At 36.0% G+C, this 26011-nt stretch overlaps 2 protein-coding genes across 3 annotated transcripts in view; one reads left to right on the top strand and one right to left on the bottom strand.

The window, feature by feature from the left end:
* LOC126769601 (terminal uridylyltransferase Tailor-like) overlaps positions 1–26011 on the bottom strand; it is a 598301-nt gene that overhangs the window by 220236 nt on the left and 352054 nt on the right. The gene's annotated exons all lie outside the window — the stretch shown is intronic.
* Positions 10977–26011, top strand: part of LOC126769383 (echinoderm microtubule-associated protein-like 2) — a 77969-nt gene continuing 62934 nt past the window's right edge. Inside the window, exon 1 of one of the 2 annotated variants that reach the window (XM_050488123.1) lies at positions 10977–11250. The gene's annotated coding sequence lies outside the window, so the exon portion shown is untranslated. Of the gene's footprint in view, positions 11377–26011 lie in introns of both variants that reach the window. The other variant, XM_050488124.1, reaches the window with a different exon arrangement.

Raw genomic sequence — 26011 nt, 5'->3', positions numbered from 1 at the left:
GTTGATTTGACATTCGAAAGAAGACAGAACACTTTTATAGGTAAAGCCTAGCCTAGTTTCAATTGATATTTTCATTGGAATTGTCATTATATAATTCGTTATTTGATAATTTAAAAAAGCCAAGAGAAACCAATAGAAATCTTATACAAAAATAAATCTTTAATTTATTTAAACGTATTTTAAAAACCCGATGAATCCGAGTTCATTGACCGATCTCACGGCGGACTGTCACAAACACTGTCATTTTCTTATATACTTTCTTTACAATTAATTCGAAGCAATGTCTTCCTCACTTCAGTAATTATTGACAAAGAATAATTAACAGACACTCACTTTATAAAGACCAAAAAAATTATAATACTAATAATAATAAGTGTATTTATGTTTTGCATTCTAATTCAAATGGCTGAGGTATCATGAAATTAAAAAAAAAAACTGTAGCAAAAGGTCTCGCTCTTCCATAACTAAGTTTATAAAAATATTTAATGTTAACGAGCCTGCATTTTAAGCGTATGCATGTGATTAAAAATGTTTGTATGTATGTAAAAATGCGTGAACATGTATTTATGTATATATGATAGCTAATATTTATGCAATTATTTTAACTGTTTACCTATTTTATTTATTTATATCGCATGTTCGATATTTATTGCATATTACAGAATTATTTACAATAAAGCCCAAAATATACCTTTACAAATAAAAAATTAAAATTGTAAATGTATAAATCGTGGCCACGTGGAATGGTTGCAAGAATGCTAGCAGCTAAGCATTTCCCCTGTGAAACGCAATTCTGATTCTCTAGACGAAAAATGAACCAGCCCTCCTGTCACCAGTAGAAGCAATAAGACCGTGTAATATTTTTTATAAAAGTTATTGCACTATTACTCCAAGGTCCAAGCGTTCCAACTGCAAATGGAACAAAAATATAATTTGGAATAGGAGACGAATATTTGCATTACTGATTTTATGAACAGTATATTGCTCCTACTTTATACCACAGAGAAAACAATGGCTATAGGGCCACGTTCATGTGCGTGATCTATGATCGGTTCTTATTTTCCAATCGCTACCAGCTATTTTGTAACCTTGTCACTCCACCTTGGAAAGTATTTTATCCGTTATTAAAACGACAACACCCAAAATCAATGGAACACCTGATAGTACCTGATGTCAATTTCTATGGAGCTTTAATACCCATATCACTTTCGCGGCCGCCAGTCGTCACCAAATAGCTCTCACCGGCTCGAATTACGACTATAATATTACGTGTATACTTGTTACGTTGATCTCGGAACATCCGATGCAGAACGACATTCGCTTCTATCCAGATACACGAAAGGAAAAGTACGTAACTTCCTAAGACCTAATTTCGTCATTTGTATGTAGGTATTTGCATATCAACGCAACCGGATTTATCATAGTAGAGACCTAAGGCAATTTAAGTCTTAGGAACATTTGTTTTTTCTTTAAATAAAATAATTTAAACCATAAACGCTCTCATTGCGTTCGCTGGTAACAAGATGCCTGAAGCGTATTCCACTGCAAGAAATTATTGCGACTAAACGGATATTTAGCATTGTTGCTACAATTCCATGCGGTCGTGATTTTTATAGCATTTTTTTTTATTTTATAAATATATTATTAAGTACATCAACTTGGACTTGTTGGTGACAAAGGCAGCCGGCTACCTTGCCTTTATGGCAGGCGTATTAGTGAAGTATGAATTAATCAATATTCGGGAATGTTATGATAAACACTGATTACTTTTATTAAAAACAACCAATGTTTTTATTTAAAGTATATATATATATTTATCTAATAAACCGTTTTTAGCTTTTACGGCATAAAAACGATATTGTCAGAAATATTTAAAAAAACAATTACTTTTAGTTTACGACAAATTGAATTCTTAGAGTTTATTCGATATACTACTAATATTACAAATGCGAAAGTAACTTTGTCTTATTATATGAATTTTATCACTACCGGTGATAAAATTCGGTAAAAAGCCGAGATGGCCCAGTGGTTCGAACGCGTGAATCTTAACCGATGATCGTGGGTTCAAACCCAGGCAAGCACCACTGAATTTTCATGTGCTTAATTTGTGTTTATAATTCATCTCGTGCTTGACGGTGAAGGAAAACATCGTGAGGAAACCTGCATGTGTCTAATTTCATTGAAATCCTGCCACATGTGTATTCTACCAACCCGCATTGGAGCAGCGTGGTGGAATAAGCTCCAAACCTTCTCCTCAAAAGGGAGAGGAGGCCTTAGCACAGCAGTGGGACATTAACAGGCTGTTACTGTTACTGTTTAATGAATTAAGTCCTTAAACCGCGGAAGAAGCCGTGTGTATATACTAGCTTGCTATAATTTTTATCTACGCATCTGTGATTACTTAGAAGCATTTATAATCGACTTCTACGAGTCTTGATCTTAATGTTATTTTTGTATTAATTTGCATGAGTCACAATCAGTTGGCAGATCTAGAAATAGGCGACAAAAGCCGCATAGAACAGCTGTCTGTAATAGGCAAGCAGACAAGATTCAATTCAAATACTTGATATTGGCCTTTCCAAATATGAAACCAAGACGTATCAAAATATTTTAATTCAAATAGACTATTAAAGCATTTGCGAATCGTCAAGCGTTGCCACCGGTTGAATTATCTTGCAATCATACCATATTTTTTTCAGATATATATTCTGGAACATAGTAATAGGTTTAACAAATGACATTATTTTTAATAACAAATCGAAGTCGTATGTAAGAATAGGTTGTTTTTTGGTAAATAAATATAATGAGCGAATATATAATACTTTAACGCTACTAAATCAGTGTAGCATTTGATCTTACGTTCGCAATATCGCTTTGTTTGACTAAATATTTCGTGTACTCGAAAATATGACATATCATCATCCCATAAACAATTTTTAGTTTCATTAGCTTGTTAAACATATCCCATAGCTTAAACGTGGTAACATATCACAGGAGCAATGCATTACATTACAGGATCTGTATATTAAATATATATATGTAGATTATATTTGAATCCTTTGATGTGGAAACATAACCATTATTAGCGTTATTTTTGATAAAGCAATAGTGTAATTAAATGTTATATTGGTTCTTCTTGCAGATGAAACAATAGAATCTTGGTGTAATAGTACGCATTTATAAGCATATTCCATATCGACTTATTACCCTCGCTGGTAAAAAAGGGGAGGTTTCGTCCAGACAAACGGATTTCAGATTCAACGGAGAAATTAAATTCATCCCCGCAAGATGAAAGTCAGGATTGGCCCTATATTTGTCTGGATTATAATATACGGATATAATCCGATTGTAGTATTCTAGCAACACTGGTCGATTAAAATGTTAATAACTTCGATAATAGTCTTTTTAACTGAGATAAAAATATTTTTCGCATTTTAATGACGTTCAGAACCCCTGACATTTAAAATGTCAGTAACATATGCTACGTTGTATATGGAGTTACATCTTTTATTGAAATACCGCTCCATCTCTGGACAATGACACTAAATTTACGTGTTATATTAGGGTTGCCATAAACTTTTTTTTATATAGAATGGGAAGGTGGACGAGCAGGCCACCTGATGGTAAATGGTCACCAACGCCCATAGACATTGGCATTGTAAAAAATGTTAACCATCGCTTACATCGCCAATGCGCCACCAACCTTGGAAACTACGATGTCAACCTTCAAACCGGAACACAACAAAAAAATACATATATTTTGTGTATATAATGTATTCTTATAACAGGACATTAATATATTATAGCAAATATAACTAATCATAAATGGTAGTTTACTAGGTAGGTAACTCAGTTCACCAAAACGATCACAAACTTCTTTTGAAATCATGATTTTCAAAGCAATTTTGAATCCGTGCGGTACTTTACTCATCCCACTTTGTGACGGGGTCTGGTGATGATAGTTCCAAGAGCTGTGCTTGACTGTGTGTTTCCTGTTTCGCCATCCGTTACTAAGGACGGGTCGTTGGGGTCTCTAATGCCATAATCTCCGTTCATTTGCAGGGCGATCAAGCGTAGCGGATGAGACTCCTTTCGGCGACCTGCTCTACGAATGTCTGTATCTGACGGATGTCTAGGTACAGAAGGAGCAATTTTGAAACAAATACAAAAAGCTATTCGTGCGCCAAACTGTATTTGTGACACAGACGTGTTGGCCTTCCCTTTGCCGTCCGTATCTTATTTTAATTTATATTATATGTTAAGTTATTATATATGTTAATCGAGATGAGGTATTCATTTTCAATATAAACATTGGTTTGCATTTGACGTCGTAGAGATCAGATGACTTCTTGTATTCTTGATTGACTCGGAATGTATACCAGTCGACTTCCTTGGCCATCCTAAGGGGTGTCTTTGTCATTGTCTTCGTGGTAGGTTCGTCGATTTTGTATAATATAAATTAAATATAAAATATTGTAAGTATAACTACATTAAATTTTTTAGGGTTGTTTTTATGAAAATCATAAAAGAGTTTTAAAAAAATGTACAGAAAAAAAATTACGAAACGTCCTCTAATCTTAACATTATTTTTATTTGTACTCTTAATGCTAGGGTATCAAGACTAAAATTGAATAATTAATTATACTTATTCCAAATGAACTAGGGCTGCTATTAGGGGTAGTAAACACTTTCATTTTAATTTTATAACTGTAAAAATCTATGCCCTAGAAGATGAGAACACAATAGCGGAACATCGTGTAGTATGAAGATAGGTTAGAATAATACCAAAACAGAAGTCTAGAAAACCAGTTCTGCGATTGAAATATTTTCGTAAGCAATTGCTTACGTAAGTACTAATTAGTACTCATTACAAATCGATTTAAACCGAATTAAACTAAACGGTGTGTGAGTTCATGTCATGGCCATGGATTCAATTAATGAGTATTTTAAACTTAATAAGCAATAATTTAAATGTCAACACGGGCTAGAAGGCCAAGGTGAACGGGTAAAGAGCGAACTATTTAATCGAATCAATATTTACACGTGACGACAACGATACGATACTAACGACGACTCACATACGATAAAGAAAGTAATAATCGTGCTAATCATAACATCAACGGATTTACATGCTTTTCAAGGCAAGCACTGCCGACTCAGGGTTGATACTAAAAACTTTAATGAAAAAACTCATTTTTATTTGCTGAACCGAGGAGTTTGCCATCTATGTCCTCCCTGACTAGCTTTTACACAAACGAGGCAGTTGAATAAACAAATCGGTAACATATTTTGATAAGAGCATGTGACAATTATAACAAATTTTGCAGATATCTTCAACGTAAAACTATTTAAGTTATTAGAAGCCTTAAAAATTTTTGTCATTAATATTCTTATTGTATTTTTTTACCTTTTAAATTACTGTATTTGTTAGGTTCGCTCCACTTTTCAATGTAAAAGTGGAATCTTTGTTTGCTTGTGTTAGACTTATTTTGTTACTAAATGTTTATGTATTATATTAGGCTATATGTTTCCCAATAAATAAATATATATATAACCTATTTTGACTAACATATCAATTACATGAGACGAGAGTTAGAAATTAGACCTGGAATGTGCACCTGTACAAACGTGATGCGCAACCGCTCCCAGCAGCCAGATGTGAAATTCCCAACAAGCTATAGTAATAACATATTGAAAACCAACCCACCTAAAATACATATTTTCGCGACATTGCTATTTAGTTAACAGACTTTAGTCAAAATTATATTTTTTTACTTTTAGTCAAATAAATTTAAAGAATAAAGGATAAGAGTTTCGACTGTAACATATATGATGCAGGATCGGTTACCAGGATTTAGTTCCATCTTCCTAGGGACATGAAATAATAATGTAATGTCCTCCAAACCGATTTCGGCCACGGCGGCCAATCTCAAGAGAGATTAGCCAACTGCGCAGGACATATTATAGTGCACAAGTGTGTCCGCAAACACAAGAGCACTCTCTATTCCCTAACTCTCATAATCCGATGGGATGGCAATCCGACACGACCGGAAAGAGTTCAGGCGCAGGGCCAACGGCTTTACGAACTTTTCGAGGCACGGGAGCATACACACTTCCGACTTCCAGACTGCGGGCTGCTACTGAGAATTTTCTGACAGAAAAACCCAATAACTTTTTATTGGCCTGACCTGGGAATTGAACCCAGGTCCTCCGAGTCTGCAGCCTTACATCAAGCCATCAAGAAATATTACATAGCTATGTAGTTTCAGTGGTCCTAACAACTTAAGATACGCTGTGATCATGGCAAGGTATAATTGCTCTCTATTCAACTGCTCGAACTATCCCAAAAATATGTTTTAATACATTGATCAACCAACAGTCAAATCAGTAATGAGAGAAAAGGAGAAATCAGCGTTTAAACAGCTTATAATTAGGTCGTTAATATTTTTTAAAATCATTAATAGCATTTTTCTTTCGAAATATATTGACACCCTTCACACCTTGAACAAACATTAGAGTCGTTTGAAACTACATACAGATTTCTCTCAAGCAATGACAGGTAAACAATCCAAGTCCACACATTCCCTGCCCGAGGCTGAGTTCGTCTGTCTTCACGTTCGAACTATCTATTCAACCACATCGCTATCGGATAGAAAGTTAACAATATTTTATAGCGTTTTCATTAAACGCTCTCAATGATTGATTTGTTGCTGGCATTATTGTTGATAAGAAATTGGGGAATTTAGTTACTTTGTACATAAATGAGAAATATAATAAACAATTTCCTTTTAACAATTAATTAAGAGTATAAATTGGTTTTTGATTTTTATGTTCAAACGAAAAGTTTCATCAAAATATTAAAAGTTTGAAGTTTTATGCAGCGTCAACAGAACAATATTTTGTTTGTAATAATTATATTTTATTTAATCGTATCTAATATACAAACATTGTTTATTATGCAGAAACTGATATGTTTAAAAAATTACCTGATTGAAATAACCTGAAAATATCTGATGTTTCCTTTCCGATTTAAAAAAATGGTAATAATATGTTTCATTAAGGCAGGAAATACACCTAAAAGAAAGTCTTTTTAACTTCAAGATTTTTATTCAAACTTTAAAATTTTTATTCATTAAAAAACTATCCTCGGTAAAGAGAGTGCTTCTGTTTATTCGCACTCAAATTTGCGTTATAATACTGAGTACTATTGCAGCAGTTGGATAGTCTTCGTCGGCCAAAATCAGTCAGCTATCATAAGACAGCGTCAAATATCATATTGATCTCAAAATATGAAGGCCGCTTTTTCTTGTTAATATCGATAAAAAAAACTTTTTAACCTGAAGGCTTTGATACTAATTGTTATAATTTTATAATGTGAGTGATATTTTGAACCGATTTATTTTCTCGTATGTGAAAGCAAAAATAACACAAGTTAATTATTGTTTATGACAATTTAATAAATTCCAATTACAATGTAATATTTGCTTTCCATTGATCTTTATTAAATATGTAATGTACCATATATTATGTCTGTTAAGTCGTGACCGTCTAATGACATTGGACTATGATGTATTACTTGAACATGTATGTAAAGCAAAGTAAAATATAATCGCAAATACAGATTATAAATGGCGTTATCATGTTACGCTTTTCCCCAGAGATGATAAAGAATAATCATTTTGTATATAAATAACAATGTTTTTTTTTTGGATTAATTTAATGTTAAAGTTATGATTATATAATAATATCCTGGGACATTATTCAAACACGGCCATTTGATCCCAAACTAAGTAGGGCTTGTACGATGGAGACCAGACAACTGATATACTATTTTTCTTATGTAAATACATATTTATATAGATAATTACACTCATACTCAGGACAAACAGACATGTTCATGCACACAAATGTCTGTCCTGGGTGGGAATCGAACCCACAACCTTCGGCGTAAAACGAAAATATCTACCAACCTCGCCAACCGGCCCGTCAAATAATATGAAACTTATTGCTAATATATATATCACAGTATTTATGTAATTAATAATTATGAACATCCTATACTTACCACTTCGAAGCAACTTTCAAACAATGTGTACCTATATTGGCCATGTCGTACGTAATGCATGTCACGATTCTGTCTGCTCGCTAGAATCGCATTAGAAGCGGTTCGTTTCTCTTTCGAGTGCGTTCTTTTGTCTTCTCTCCTTTTCAAATTTTAATTACTTGTCTATTTCTAATTAACAATAACGTCAGGTTCATGATGCAGCTTAACATTAGCGACTTGCTAGTTCTGTTTAAATTCAACGGTTTACATATTACGGACATTTCTGTTAATGAGCTTAAATTAATGATATGTATTCCAACAGAAGAGAAAAAGCAGAGATGGCCCAGTGGTAAGAACGCGTGAATCTTAACCGATGATCGTGGGGTCAAACCCGGGTAAGCACCACTGAATTTTTAAGCTGCATGTGTCTAATTTCTCTGAAATTCTGCCACATGTGTATTCCACCAACCCGCACTGGAGCAGCGTGGTGGAATAAGCTCCAAACCCTCTCCTCAAAAAGAGAGAGGAGGCCTTCAGCCCAGCAGTGGGACATTCACAGGCTGTTACGGTTTCAACAAATGACATCAGCTTAAAATATTTTAATTTCATTACTTGATTTAGTCATTTTTTATCATTAACGACATAACTTGATAACTCATTAAAGTTTAAAGTTTATTGCTTAAATGAAAATGGTCAGAATATAACGTTATGTATTTAATAAATTAATCACTATAATTTATGTCTTTAGCATCATTAGGTACATTCAGAAGTTTCCTAGCAGTCTAGGCAGTACAAGCCTGTCTAAAGTCTGTGACATTTTTGCTGACCATGAAGTAGTTTTCGATTTATCTTTCACTTACAATATTTCTCATATTTCTTCTGAACTCGCTGCGTTTTCACTCTCAAGTAGTGGACCTAGTCAGCCTTAAGCCTTGTGCTTGCCGTACAAAGTACATTTACTTCTAAAGCATCATCATCACTACTTTTTCAAGTGTTTCATAATAGTATTCCGGTAAAATTAAATTACCCACTTCTGAACGCATTGGAAATTACACTAACTGTCTTTGATAGATCGTTCTAGACCTTGGGTATATGTTAAATAATGAGTCCGGAAATTACTTTGTATCTAATGTAAGATTGACCGAAACTAAACCAACAATGCTGCAATCTGGTACGGTTGTGTTGTAGTACTATGTATCAGCGTGACGGTGTAATAGTCGTATTTTGGTATAACGGTCAAGGTTATCAATGCTTGATTGACGAGGATCATTCAAGAGTCGTAGGTTATGTGATCATAATTTGGCATATAGTTTTGTAATAATTCCTCTTCGCACGTTACACTCCAGACATTTGACGGTGCGCGGTAAGCTGTATTCGAATTTTATAATACATAATGGTGAAACGTTTATTTTTATAACTTATATATATATATAAAAGTAACTATAACTTATACTTATATATATGTATATGTAACGATACGTGTGATTAATTGAAAATATCTAATAAATATCAAAATTCTCGATAAAAGTACTCATTTAATTACTTCTACCGGCTATTGTTAATAATCACACCTTCCTTTTGATATTATCTAAATTAACTTTTGCATATGTTTCTTTTATTAAAGTTGTATGTGACAAAATTTATCCACATGATGATGAAACTATCTTTTTATTAATAGATAATATATACTTAATGTTAATGAAGATAACTTTACATAACATTGTATGATTCGTGTATTTAAATATCGATCAATATAATTATTCGATTAAGTAATTTCCGTATGTCTATATTTATATGGCCACAGGCATTATTTAATGTATAATAATAATCGAGGCTTTTACAATTCTAATCACGTTCTGTTATTATTGAACAATCTTAACTTTCACATTTGATAATAAAATAAAGTCAATCGATTTATACCCAGACCAATTAAAAAAGTTTCAAATTGTTTTCATTATGACAGATGCATGTGTTATTTTTAAACAACATGTGTTAATTTCACTTTGCTTAAAAAATCGATCAATGTTCATTAAATGTAATAAGTTATCCAACTAAAAATTTACAGCAAAAAGTTAAGCTTAACAGCTGTATTGAAGTTAAAAATAGGACTGACACGAGACAATAATGAGATTTTATAATATTTATTATACATCGATGTTTCTATTTCATATCTTACGTAGTAGCAAAAAACAAAGCAAGCGTTGTAAAACAAAATTAAAACACAACCAACTGGTTTGATGTTACTGTGAACTTGTGAAGTAAGGTGTGTCACCTGTCGCGGCCCTACCGGTTACCTGTGCAGCGGCCTATGCTTTGAAAAAAAAGAATGTATTATTCCCTTCCCAAAATACATTATATGGTAGATGAATATCGAATTTCAAATAAGTACAGTCAGAAAACAACCAAGCACATTTTTCCTATTTTACGAGCATATATTAAAAAAACTGAAAGTAAAACTACAATACCCAAAGGCTTTAATAATATAAAAGCATACAAATTATAATCGAATATAATAGACCACGAATAACCAAATTTGTGACGGCTTAATACGAAAGTGAGTTTGTAGAAAAAAATGGCGCAAAAAAATCATTCATTGATGTTTCATTTTTTACTTGCTGTTTATAGTTGACCCAATGAAGTTTGACATCCAAAAGTATTGTGACATTATAAAAACAATAAAATCTAGTACGTAAATATTACTCATGATTCATAAATAATTTCATATTAGGCTTTAATAAGCATGCAATTCGTCTTATAATTTAAAAATAAATTAATAATGATTATTCAGTTTATGGTACTATACTAAAATATTAAGTACCTTTTTCGATGAATTAAATTGTTTAAATATTCTTATTTTACCAACCGTACAAGCTTAGATTACGAGATACCAGAATTGCCATTGCCGCTCGCGACCGCACGCTGCACGACGAGGCGCTAGTGTCGTCTCAATTGCCGCCGAGTAAGGACGTTTCTAGTACTGCAAATTATCCTTCAAAACTCTTTACGTGTGATACGTATCGATGTTATTGAACATTATAATGTCGTATTAGGAAGTTGTGAAGTGTTTAACCAGTGAAAAAGTGTTTAATTGTGTTGAACTAATCTGTGAACGTAATTGTTTTGTCGAGATTTTCGTTTAAAAATCACGATAAAAACATTTAACGGAACTTGCCTGTCGGATTTACGACATTTCTATTGGTTAATAGGCGAGTAGATTTTCTATGGTGTTTAAATATACATGGAAATCTTTAACGGTATCATTGCTTCAAAATTAGTTGCATTCCGTTAATTTGAACGAGACGTCGTCGGCGGATTTGGTACCGGTTGTGTTTGTGAGTCCGATTTGAATCGGTGATTACTAATACGATAAATGAGTAATTTAAAAATAATCACATATATTTTGTTTTGTTTTTTTTTACGAGTTTATATTCACTACATAAAATTCTAAAAATCACATCCACGTCAGCCAGCAAAGAAATGATTTCAAGGTCGCCAACGTTTACTTGACGTCAATACAATTTTTTTTTAATTAATTACAGCATAAAATTGGTAAACAACAATGATAATAATAATATGAACTGTTGAAATCAATAACCTGTCGTAACACGAGGCTTATCCATTAATATAGAAATACCTATAATATATCTATATATAAGCTATAACTAGATACTGATAAATATTATCTGTATTCATATAATATGTCATTCGTAACTGTTAATATTCGTAAAAATAATAAAAAGCTTTAAACTTTTAATGTATAGTTTAATCCAGAAATATCGGTCAGGTCAAGCATCGTTTGGTAGCTAATAGCTATAGTGTTCCTAATTCCATAGGCGATAATTATTCATTAATTTCATTCAACATTCTTTGCGTGGGACGCGCTTGCACAAGTCAACATAAACTGTAGTAAAATTTATTGCACTGCGTTTTATACTATAGCAAATGATTCACATAATGTAAGAATACCACTTTAAACTTCGTCAAATTATATATTTATAACATTTTTAATTTCAAGTTATATAATATAATCGACTATAATATGCATATATGTACTTCATTTACATATAATTATACTATAACTCGTCCCGATTTCGTACGTGTAGATTAAAGATTTATATAAAATGTTTATATCGTAATACATAACTATTGGTTTACGCGGCGCACGCGTAAAGTTCCTAGTCAGCATATTTTCCGACCTCTTCAACAATCATCGTTATATTTTAGCCAATTGACAGAACCGTAATGAAGGCGTACACTTAACCTTTCGCACGAATCACCGTTTTTTGGTAAAAGCCGTATGAAAATGATCTTAAAACTTCGGTATACCGGGCCTACAATGTTAAGAGTACCTTTTTTTTTAACGCCGGAAAACGCTTTACGCGTTTCCCCCACGGGAACAGTGGGCGATATGTGGGGCTTGCCGGTGTCCAAGGCGCCGAGTGCGCCCCAAACATCGGAATACCCACTAAAAAACCAGCGGTACACTTTCTGTCTTCACGAGGAGCGCCACGGGATCGCTTTCGCATGCTACCGTGACGCTCTGAAAATGTTACGAGTACCTACATGAACTACGTCTAAACCGAACGGATCTATCGACACTTGTTTAAATACAATAATCATGTCTACATGTTTTATATTTCATTTTTATTTATATCCAAAGTTAATGTTTTTAATAATCGAATATTTTAAGTTAACTTTTTAAAAGTAAACAAAACAATTTCAGAACATATCAAACGTACTTGGTGTGCGAAGGTATTAACTATGAAAGTCTTATTGAAATTGTTATCAATTCATGTCAGGTTTTAGAATTTTTACGGTGATATCGGATTACATAATATGTCCAATGAACGTTTTGTGAATTTAAGGCTATCTCCTTTCATCAGTTGCTTTACCGCCTAAAGGCAATACTTTGTATCATTTTGTTCCAGTTAAAGGTGTGAGTCGGCTTGTGTTATAACGACCACAAGCGATATAAAATCTTATAGCCATGGTTTAGCCATTGGCAATAGTGCCTTTATAGCTCAACGTTTTACGGACTTAGCGAGTAGCGATATGAAAGTCGCAGGTTCAATACCGACAAGGGATCATCGGGGAAGATCTATACATGTGATACTTCTAACACAAGTTACACTTAAGTTGAGCGGAATTGATTCTCTGAATCTTAATTTTTATATTGTTTTTTTTTTTTAAATAAATCTTGCCAATGCCCAGACTGAAATGGCTTTTTTTTTTACCTGGAGGGCCAATTTGAGCAAAGTATGGAAAAATTGCGGCTCAAACTATTTTTTTTAATTAAGCCTTGACTATTGGTTAGAATATATAATATAATAGAGGAGGCCTTAGCCCAGCAGTGGGACATTAACAGGCTGCTACTGTACTGTAGGTATTGGTTAGAAGTACCCAATCAAATTTTATAAGCTACTTGTTTGCATTTATTATCTATTTTGTTTTAAATTTTTTTTTATTATCAGTATCCAAATATAGATAATCTATTCTATTAAAACGACATTTCCGGCATAAAGAAAGTCCCTGGAACCATTCGCAGCCTCAAATAAGTATGTAAAGCGTTTGAACCACAATGCAATCCGCAATCTGAATAACCATACTGCATTTAACGCGACCTAGAATTACTATGTAATGTAATCCATTTTAATCTTTATTTGTTTATTTAATATCGAAATACCAACAAAAGTTACAATATTACAACATAATAACACATAATATAGGGTAAACAAGATTAATTGCACTTTCAATTAAAGGTAATTACAGCATGCTTTATTAATTTAATATCAACTGAGTGATCAAAATATAACATTAATTACATTTTCTAATCATTAATAAATAACATATGATAACAAAATATATGATATTCTTATAGAATAGATTTATATGTTGAAACTATTCACCGCGGCTTCACCTATTTGTAAGGGGCGCGGGCAGGTCTTAGATATCCTATGTTCTTTTCGTTACCCCTGATAATGTATACGCAAAATAGCTGCTGATCAGTTGAATAATTAGGACGGGAAAGCGTACCAAAACAAGTTCGCTTTTGCATTTATAATATTATTCCTGAATAATTTATAATTAAAATTTAGTTGATATCCAGCAAATTATATGAGTGCTAGTACAATTGAAGTTTTAATCTTTGAATTAAAGTTGATAGCGCTGCAAATTATATCCATTTTATCAACCTTATGTTACTCTATCATGGTGTCCATCTGATATATAACAGTGCACGAGTGTGTGCACAAACACAAGTGCATTATCTCTATTTCTCCACTCTAATAATACAAAGACCCGTCAAAATACAACGTCAAAAAATTCTCACGTTATCTGACTCATTACATTTATCGTAATAGCCTACCATAGAATATATAACGCTTATGTGCTTTTATGGGAGGTACGCCGTTAATGAGACGGTGACCTTCCATTTGTATGATCGACGGTCGTCCAGCTCGAGTAAGCTAAGACTGTTGAGGAACGCACCTTGGCCTGACATTGTAGCCTCGATAAGGAAACGACATTGGCACGAGAACGGGCAATGTATATAACCTGATTATAGGATGATCCGCTATTAAGAGATGGCTATAATACTCTCTATACTCGCGTTTCTCCACCCCTTATACCTTGACCTGGTTAATTTTATGGATCAGATTATTTAATTATCATTCGTGTATTAAACGATCAAATAAAACAGGATTTCAACACTCATATATAAGAAAAGAGATGCTTAAATTCTGCGTTAACTGGTAACAAGAATGTAATAATTAAAAATATATAATCTCCCGCCTCCTCAATATCTTACCAGGCTTGATTTATAAGTTTGATTAAACAAGGAGACAATGCTACGACCAGGTATTTTAATTTTGTGACCTCGTGAGGGGTCGTTACCCATCATGATCTAAGTGGGAAATGCTAGTCTGTATTATATATCAGAAGAACTTCCTTTAGACTGCATTATTTTTGTAGCCAGCCTATATGGCCGCAGGCCTTGAGGTTCTAGGTTTGAATCCAAGGTCAATCCCAAATATATTCTCAGTAACAGTTATATTACTGCGGTCGTTTTAGATCTCCGTCAAATTGGATTTTTAGAGAAAAAAAAATAGAACATTCATTGTAAATTGGATAAATAGTAATTAAAATCTTGGTTAACGCAATCGTAACTATAGTCTGCTCGGTACTTGTACTTTCACTAATACAGCCTTCCAAATAACAGCGGTCAAACAACTTGCTTCACACGTTGCGCATGCGTGGGAACACCGTCAGAATCTCTGGATCTCGATCTGAACCGATTGTTTTGTAAAGTGAAATCACAAATTTCTGGACCTTTCCAATCCGTTATTGAGATCCATATTCGCATTTCGTAACGTAATAAGATATTGTGATATTGTTTACATGAATGCGACCCAGTTGCGTTTGCGAAAGGTAATTTTTATTGGTTAAGCAATATTTGTCAAGGTCACTGGATGGGCGATCGATTTGGTTTATGTCACGTTCATATGTCACATACAATCACACCACGAAAGTTAGCTGTAAGTCTATATGGGTGAATTAATGTTGATGCTCTGCTGAACGATTTCGGTTACGGTGTTACGGCGGCTATTCTTAATCGAGAAAAGCCTAAACTGCAGATATCATCGTTTACGAGGGCAGGACTTCGAACATGTTTAAACTTCGGAATATTACTGAGAATTTCTTAACGGAGAAAAACTTTACTGGCCTGACCCGGGGTTTTAACCCAGGTCCTTGGTATTTGTGACCTGTTAAGCTAGCCATGAGACCAACGAGGTAGTCAAATTGTTGTTATATTTTTAGCCGTAATTTTTAAATTATATCTAATAATTTAATTCAACAATCTAACTCCCAATTGTATGAGTAGGTGTGTTCTGATGTGAATGAGCGAGACCTTAACAATGTACTATCAAGATTTACTTTGGTCGGAGTTTCTATTGAAATCTTATGATTATCATTCTTGGTACATAACACTGTACAGAAAATGTAGATTGATTCTAGTTATGATCTTGAAATGTTCTGTTATATGTCATGTATGTGTAGTCGTTTTTAAAATTATGTACGTTCTGACCGGATCAGCTTCAGATCATATCTCACACGTGAAATGCGTGCTTTTGATGCGTGCATCCCTTCCATATTACTATTAGTTTAGTCAATGTCCCATATAATGTTCTGCAATTTTACGATCGTGTTATTGGGTTTAGAGTTTGTTTTTTTTTTATATTTGCCGGGAGCATGCGACCAGCATGGCGATTTTGCTTTGTATCACCAGCGGAGTACCACAGAGGGAGGGAAGAGGGGAAAATGCTGACTTTTTCGCTGTGAGAGCGCATACCTGTGTTTTCTTGGCATTAAACTCAACAAGATTATCAGAGCCCCATTTAGCGATGAGCTCTAATGTCCTATCGAGTTCAACGACAAGATCCTTCCGCCTCTCCTCAATTTCCGCCCGCCCAGCCACTGCGCGTCCGTGGTATCCACCATGCACTGTACTATCGTCTGCATAGCAATGTATGTTCCCAAGAGAGAGTATATCATTGATATGCAAAAGAAAGAGTGTCGGAGACAGCACAGATCCCTGGGGGACCCCAGCCTTCACTACATAGAATTGTGAAGCGCAACATCTTACAGTATAGCTCTACTGGCTGCGTATATCCACTTGACGTGTTATGTACACATTGATTGATTGATTTTATTATGATAATAATTGTCACCGTGAATATTTTAAAAATGTGTAATGTCTATCAATAATAGGGCAGTACGCTGAGTTTTCTCATCATCATTTGGTATCATCATTTGGTATCGGAAATATAAACTGGTTATATCCGGTTAAATTTTATCAAAATTAGATTCTTAGGAGTTATTCGAGTATTAATTATTCCGGTTTCACATAAGTTACTTAATGAATAACAATTTTTAACATGAATAACAATATTTTGGAAAGGCCACGGTTCCCATCATCATGGAACGGATGCGTCAAAATCTAAGTGATTCACGATATTGCCTTACTTAGTTACGTTTCATTTCGTTTTTTTTTGCCCTCGATTTGCGATTAAGAGTTGTATCGCCCTCTAAACATGTCATCGACATATTTGAAGTGTTGAACCTGCACAGTTACAATTTATGCAACGCCCTTGAATGTCTTCGCATTACCGTAATGTTTGCGACATAAAATTATAATCTGAGTGTCGACACTTGCTTAAAATTTTCGTATAAGAATCATTAGTTTCAGGGTATTTCTTTCGAGCCGGTGGTAGTTTATAATTTGACAATCAATAAGTAAGTGTAAAGTTTTTTAATTTGATTTATAATCACCGAAACCAAGCCAATATATGTCTCCACTGAACAAACTTCGTCATGACGTAGACGTATTCACGTCACAAATAATAGTCAGCTAATAATTTAAATAATTCTATTTTTATTTTACAAGGAAGTGACGCAAATGAATTTTTTTGTAACACTATCTCTTGATAAGTAACAATCTTATCCAAGCTTATTTTAGTATGAAGAACATATTGAAAACATTGATTGTTGAATCCACTATAATTCATTATCTATTTGCTTTTAACAAAATATCTTGAAAAGATAATTTTTTGTAGTGACATACGACATGGCCCATTTGGACAAAACACGTGTATCTACGTGTACGGATCACGGATTTATAACAAAAAAAGGCAAAAAAACACTAATTCCTTATATTGTCAATGATTTTTAAGCAACGGAGTTACAATCCATTTTTCATTTTCGATTTAACTAGTTCCTTAATATGTAATCAGAAGCCTCCAAGGCAACGTTAAAAAAATAAATAACCGAAACAGTGTATGAATTTTAAAATGGTGCCATCGTGATTAGCAAAGACCACCATCTGACATTTATTCGTTACGGCGCCGTCTCGCGGCATGAACAGTATGTGTAATTCATAAATAATCACCATTATATAAATATATAATAACTAGTTCAGTTTATTCTTGCGGCTTTGTTCTGAGCGTTTAACTTAAATGCCGGGATAAAAAAGAGCGGATATGACCCAGTGGTTACAACGCGGGAATCTTAACCGATGATCGCGGTTCGAACCCTAGCCTACTGAATATTAATGTTCTTAATTAGTGTTTATAATTCATCTTGTGATTGGCGCTAAAGTAAAACATCATGAGGGAATCTCAGAGGCACGTGTGTAATTTCACTGAAGCTCCTCAACATATATACCGATCCAATTTAGAGCGTGGTAGAATAAGCTCCAAACCATCTCGAAGGTAGAGGAGGTGTTCGCTCAGCGTCACCATGTACCATTGTACATTCCCAGACAATGTAGCAAGGACAAGAAGCATGCAGCTGCTTTTCTTTAATTTTAAATACATCTTCTTCCTACTGTTACAAGTTTCCTTCATAACATAAGATGAATTGTAAATATTTTAATTATATATATAACTAAATTAACCTGAAAAAAAATGATGTTGACTTACTATTGACCCTTAAGATTACTGTAAGCAATAAGGTCTTTGCATATTTATATTTTGATTAAGAAATAATGATTTGTTTGCTATTCAGTACTTTTTATTATTTATTATATTTATTATTGTAAACAAATTGATAATACAAACATACACTTTAATCAAAATAATTATATATAATCATGGAAATTAAAGTGAAACATGCAAACCTGTTTATTGCGGTATTTATAATATTTCATATATAAAGTATTACGTTTATGACAGTTCTGAAAAAAAAACATAACCGATTACGAAGAAAGTTATGTAAAATTATAATTATGTTTTTATATTTCCTTCGTTTCGTATGTTAACGATACAGCGTACAATTTTATTTTATTAAGTTTCCGGCCGTGGTTTCGCCCGCGTGTTTAGTTGGTGGTGTTACCCGATGTCACGGTAGCATGCGCAAGCGATCCCGTGGCGCTCCTCGTTAAGACCGAAAGGATGCCGCTGGTTTTTTAGTGGGTATTGCGATGTTCAGGGCGCTCTTCGTTCCCGTGGGGGAAACGCGTAATGCCTTTTTCCTGCGTAAAAAAAAAGGTGTTACCCGATGTCCTTTTTTGTGCTCCGGACAACGTGTTTCCAAAATATCATGATGATATATTAGTGAAGACGTAAGAGAAAAAACAAACAAACTCACTTCAGGTGTATAAAAAGTAGCCTAAGGCTTTCCTTGGGGTTTAAGCTTTACACTAAATTTCATTTAAATCGGCTCAGTCTTTCCGTGGCAACGTAACAGCAAAGTTGTACAGACCTAATTTCGTATTTTTAATATATATATGTATAAATTATGTGAGAAACGTAGTGCAGTAAATAACATAAACTTAATATATTCCTATATGATACTTCACGCTCCAATTAAGTTATTAAGTACACTTATCTATACTCAGTATCTATATTCTATTCTTATATTGTGAATCTGAAAGTACCTCTGTATATTTGTTACATCATCATGGGATAAGTATCTTTAAGTTAATGAGGGAATTAATTAACTCAACACAAAAAGAAATAGATATTGAAGATATCTGAAAAAAATCATGACCACTGGGGGATTTACAGACATGTGCTCCGTAAACCATTAGAGTTATATGTTTTTTTTTTAGAATAGGAAGGCGGACGAGCATATGGGCCACCTGATGGTAAGTGGTCACCAACGCCCATAGACATTGGCATGTAAGAAATGTTAACCATCGCTTACATCACCAATGCGCCACCGACCTTGGGAACTAAGATGTTATGTCCCTTGCGCCTGTAATTACACTGGCTCACTCACCCTTCAAACCGGAACACAACAATACCAAGTACTGCTGTTTTGCGGTAGAATATCTGATGAGTGGGTGGTACCTACCCAAACGAGCTTGCACAAAGCTCTACCACCAGTAGATGTATTACGATATAAACGTGGGCCCTTATTCTGATCGTGCGAAGCCGGGACGAGTTACTAGTATAATAACAAAGAAATCTCAAAAAGGCACTGACGCCGAAGTCTGTGGATAAATTAAAAAAAACACTATATTGTTATGAAAACTTCCAGTTTCACTTCGCTGTATTTATATATTTCGAGAATGGTCGACGTGTTTTCGACGCGTCTTTGCCACGATAAATAAGAACTTGTCAAGTATTCCCCGATAAATAGTTCATGTGAAATGTTTTCCTAAAATCACAGCTTACTTAAATATTATTTTTCATGTTCTCAAAATACTTATGTATTATTATTGTATTGAACATTATTATAATCCTAATTAATATTAGAAATGTGAAGGTGAGTTCGTTTGCTACGTTTTCAAGTCTTAACTACTCAATCGATCATTACGAAATTTTGCATACACGTTATCAGGGGTACAAGGTAATTTATAGGCACATATGTGGGTAACACATGTCCCCACACATGGTTGAAGCCGCAGGCGGCAACTAGAAACAATATCAAGTGAACGGCTCGTAAAATTTCTTATTAGTAGCCACGACTTCATTAATATACCTTCAGAAGTACATAAATAAAAAAAAATCTTACAAGTTTGCCCTCAACCCTTCAAGCCCTTGTCGAGTTACTTTTATTGGCACCTAGCACAGATCAGTGAGTACAGAAATTGTATATATATGTCATTCATTAAGGAAGTATTTGGTGTATATTGTATGATACTATAACTGATAGATATTCGTGAAAATATATAATATATATCATAGAAAGGCGGACGAGAGCCATCTGATGGTAAGTGGTCACCACCACCCATAGATATTGGCGCTGTAACAAAAACTATCCTACTAATCCCTTATATCCTCAATGCGCCACGAACCTTGGGAATTAAGATATTTGGCATTTGTGCCTGTTATACTGGCTCACTCACCGTTCCAACCGGAACACAAAAATATTAAGTATTGCTGAAAGATGAAATATTTAATGAGTGGGTCACTCGCCCAGATGTATTTATAGTAGTAAGTGGTAGTAGAGTCCAAACGCGACGACGGCCAGTACAGACGGGAAAAACGTTCTGCACTAGCCGCCTTCGCCTTGCCGGCCCGCAAGATGCCTCTTCACGCCTCGTTTGAAGGAACCCGGGTTGTAAGAGGAGGGGAATACGTGAGCTGGTAAGGAATTCCATTTTTTGGAAGTGCGACAAAGAAAGGAGTTGCCAAATTTCTTTGTTCGCGATGGAATTGATGTCACAGTTAGGCGGTGACATCGAGAACCAGCTCGCGTGGACTTAAGAAGGAAGGGGGAAGCAGGAATTAGAGAGAATAATTCCTCAGAGCACTCGCCGTGATACAGTCGATAGAAAGCGCTCAGTGCTCCTATCTCACGACGCAATTGTAAAGGTTCAAGGGTGTTTGTGACCTTTACGTCGCCAATAATGCGTACGGCACGTCGCTGCAACCGGTCCAAGGCCTCAAGTAGGTACTTAGCGGAGCCATCCCAAAGGTGCGAGCAATATTCCACGCAAGACCGTACCTGTGTTTTGTACAGCAGGCACAGTTGTTGTGGCGTGAAAAAGCGCCGCACCTTGTTCAGAACTCCGAGTTTCCGTGAAGCTGTTTTTATAACAGCCTCGATGTAATCCCTTGGACTAAGGTCGCAGCGAACGTCAATCCCCAGTATGGCGATTTTGCTTTGCATCACCAGCGGAGTACCACAGAGGGAGGGAAGAGGGGAAAATGTTGACTTTTTCGCCGTGAGAGCGCATACCTGTGTTTTCTTGGCATTAAACTCAACAAGATTATCAGAGCCCCATTTGGCGATGAGATCTAACGTCCTATCGAGTTCAATGACAAGATTCTCCCGCCTCTCCTCAGTTTCCGCCCGCCCAGCCACTGCGCGTCCGTGGTATCCACCATGCACTGTACTATCATCTGCATAGCAATGTATGTTCCCAAGGGAGAGCATATCATTGATATGCAAAAGAAAGAGTGTGGGAGATAGCACAGATCCCTGGGGGACCCCAGCATTCACTACATAGAATTGTGAAGCGCAACCATCTACTAAAACACGAAGGCTACGCTTGTGTAGGAAGCTGGCAATCCAGGTGCATAGCTGAGCAGGCAGACCATATGCCGGTAGCTTGGAGAGAAGACTTCTGTGCCAGACCCTGTCGAAAGCCTTGGAGATATCGAGGCTGACAGCCAACGATTCTCCATGCTTGTCGATAGCTTCACCCCAGAGGTGTGTTACGTACGCTAGAAGATCACCTGTGGACCGTTTTGGTCGAAACCCGTACTGACGATCATCAATTAGACAGTGATCTTCTAGGTAATGGATCAGTTGGTTGTTTAAAATCCGTTCCATCACCTTACAAAGTACTGAGGTGATAGCTATTGGCCGATAATTTGCCGGGTCAGACCGATCCCCTTTTTTGGGAACCGCTTGCACATTAGCTCTTCTCCAAGCCTCCGGCACACTTCCCGAAGAGAGAGAAAGTTGGAACAGGCGCGTTAACACAGGAGACAGCTCCGCTGCGCACTTCTTCAGCACTATGGCTGGTATTCCATCGGGACCGCTAGCTTTCCGTACATCAAGTGATTGCAGCTCCGCACGCACATCACGTTGCCTGATTTTAATGTCAGGCATCGTATGGCCACATGCAGGTATTGTAGGTGGCAGTGCACTACAATCATCGATGACGGAATTGTCGGCAAAGAGTTTAGCCAGGAGATCAGCTTGCTCTTGCGGACTGTGAGCTAGCGATCCGTCCGGATTTCTGAGCGGTGGCAGCGAAGGTTGGCAGAAATTGTTTTGCACAGACTTGGTCAGACGCCAGAAGCTACGGGAGCCCCTAGGATGCGAAACAAGGTCATGACCAATCTGTACAATGCGCTGTGCATCCGCTCTCGTGTATGCCTTTCTACAGGACTTGGAATTTTTATTATAGTTTGCTTTCAGTGAGTCAATGTTAGATGCCCCGCTAATGCAGCCGTTGATCCACTTGCGATATGCCGCCTGCTTAGCTGATACAGCATCGGCACATTCACGAGTGAACCAACGGTTACGCGTACTCCTATTGACGAGATCTGAGCTAGGAATGTAGTATTCCATTCCCAGCATGATCTCGCCAGCAACAGCAGCGGCACTAGCTGTCGGGTCATTCCCACTGAAGCAACGTTCCTTCCAAGGGACCGACGCATAGTAATCGCGCATACCGTCCCAATCCGCCGACTTATAGTGCCAAACGCGACGTTTGCATACCGCTAGTGGCGGCAGCTTGGCCTGTGGCACTCTGGTAGAAATAAGGCTGTGATCCGAAGAGCCAAGAGGAGCCTGAACCACAACCTGATATTCCATCGGGTGAGAAGTCAGCAGAAGGTCCAGTAGAGAAGGTGCTTGCCCATCAATGTCTGGGATCCTGGTGGGCTGATCAACCAGTTGGGTCAAGTCATGTGTGAGAGCAAAAGCATGAGCAGTCCTTCCAGCATGGTCAGTTTTGAGGGATTTCAACCAGGATTCGTGGTGAGCATTAAAGTCCCCCAAAAACACCAATTCCGCGTTAGGAAATTGCTCTTGCGCAGCATCTGCCACCCGACTAAGATGGTCAAATAGTCGGCTTGTCTCCAAGTCACCATTGTGGGATCTGTAGAGGCACACGTAGACTCGGCTCTGACGAACCAGGTCCACACGTACCACCAACATGGAGAAGGAGGGGTCCTCCAAGCAGCGCAGTCGGTGACAGCAAACATCCGTGCTGACGAACAAGCATACTCCGGCTTTCGCTTTGAAGGATTCTTCAAGCGTGTAGCCGGGATAATTAAGGTAGCTGGTATCGGCAGGACGGAGTATTTGTGTCTCCGTGAGAAACAACATTGCTGGCCGTGTGCTGTCTCGAGATGGTGGTGGACAGCGTTGAGGTTAGTGTGGAGTCCTCGGATGTTAGAGAACTCGACCTCAAACAGCGAGGATTCAGTGTTCTCATGCGAGTGAATGTCATGTATTGTAACAGTGCCGGTTCGATACCCGTGTAGCACTACTTTCGCCATCTCATCACCATACAATAGCGTATCGCGTCATTAGATAAGAATGATAAACTGATTATAATGTTATCATTGTTTTGTTCCTCTTAAAACAAAGTAGTCAAGTTTTATGTATTTTATACCAAGTATGCTTGTTACATACTTTTGATATACATAGAATATTTATTTGACCTAGAACATTAGCCGCGATGGATCAGTGGTTGTAACATGTGTGTCTTAAGCGAATATTGCGGATTCAAAAGCGAGCAAGCAGCACTGAATTTTCATGTGCTTAATTTGTGAACTAACATTTTATGACCTTATGATAGTGTCTCACTAGAAAACGTTGGAACGAATGAGTGAGTAGATGCTTACGTAGACGACCTTGCTATAAACCCTCGAATAAAGAAATCCTTTTAAAGAAGTATTTATCCATAGTACCTTTCCGTAAGTTTCGGATTGATATTAAGTTAAAGGATTTAATGTAAGCGTTGCATTTTGGTTCCTATGTTCTATACATTAAGAGTCATAAGAACTTGCCTTCAACAAACAATTACGATGCGAAGAGGCGCCATGTTTTTTTTTAAATTCCTCTCGGCTCAATGCACTGCGCCGACGCTGCGCCTACCTTATCCTAGATTAGGGTTAACATGGAGAATGATATTTTAATTATTATATTATAAAAATTTATATTTTATTATATTTATAAAAATATTGTGAACTTTACATAATATGTAATGTACTCGGGATGACGATGAAAATATCCTTCCTGGCTGATCCGTTTATAACGACTATTTTCAGCTCTGGATTTAAGCCGACGCTTATAAGGCACTGGCCTTGCCAAACGCAGCCAAAAATAATATAGTTTTACTCTTACCACTTCAGAATGAGTACATCTCTAATTTCGGGTCTTGCTATTTTCAGCGAGGATATATTGCAGTGCAAAAGATCGTGTGCAAACACAAGCATACTCATTATTTTATCACGTCTCACGCTTCCAAATTCGAAGATTTTGAATTAAAAAAAAAATAAACCGCGCTTGATACATTCTAGCTCAAAAACGAAAACAAATTGAGTGATTTGGAAAATGATCTTATTTTAAACAAAGTATATTTCGATATAGGGGTGTCATGCATATAATAAATACTTTTTTCTTTTTGTCACTCTCAAGTTACCTATTAAATATAAATAAGTGGCAACCCTATTTTCCAGTTAGCATACGTTCACCGTGGGTTCATATCAAGTCTCGTGACGCAACAACGCGCATCTAATGTTAAATCACACTAAGGCCTCTTAAGGACCGACCTCATCAGTCCTACTTAGCCAAGCGAAAACAATCAAGATAGAAACGATTAATTTAAACTATACATGTGCGACTAAGCGAAGACTTGCAAATTTTCCATATATTTGTAAATTGTCTCCACCAATAAAAACCATTTTCCTACAGGCATGTGTTTTAAAGTATCTGCGCTAGGCTAGTCATCAGTGAACAAAACTTTCAAGGTCTTCATTGCTAAATATTTATCATCAGAGCTCAAACCAACAGATGGTCCATATTTGGTCAGCTAAGCGTGTTGTAACTGCATGATATAGGACGATGACTTGGACGTCTTTGGGTCACTTTTCCGTCACCTACAAAGCAACCTACATGGTTGCTTTGATTGTATGTGCTTAAATATAAAAAAGTAACAGTCCCTAAATGTTCCACTGCTGAAATAAGACCTTTATTTCCGAGGAGAAGGCTTGGAGTTTCATCACGCTGCTCCGATGCGGTAGGCACTTCATCTGCAACATGCAAGTTTCCTCAGGATGTTTTCACCGCCGAGTACGAGATGATTTATAAACACAAATTAAAAATGTGTTAATTCCGTGGTGCTTGCCTGAGTTTGGCTTATTAGGCTCCTACTACCCTTGGCTTGATATAGGGGGAGTTATATTCTTATGCCGGAAACCACACGACCAATATTATACTAATCAAATACTATAAATACATACGTATATCGAAAAATACGTGAAGGTCGTTTGTTATCAA

Source organism: Nymphalis io, chromosome 7, assembly GCF_905147045.1.
Source record: "Nymphalis io chromosome 7, ilAglIoxx1.1, whole genome shotgun sequence".
NCBI lineage: Eukaryota > Metazoa > Arthropoda > Insecta > Lepidoptera > Nymphalidae > Nymphalis > Nymphalis io.
The sequence above is the reverse complement of the archived record's forward strand: the minus strand, read 5'-3'. Positions and strand labels throughout refer to the sequence as shown.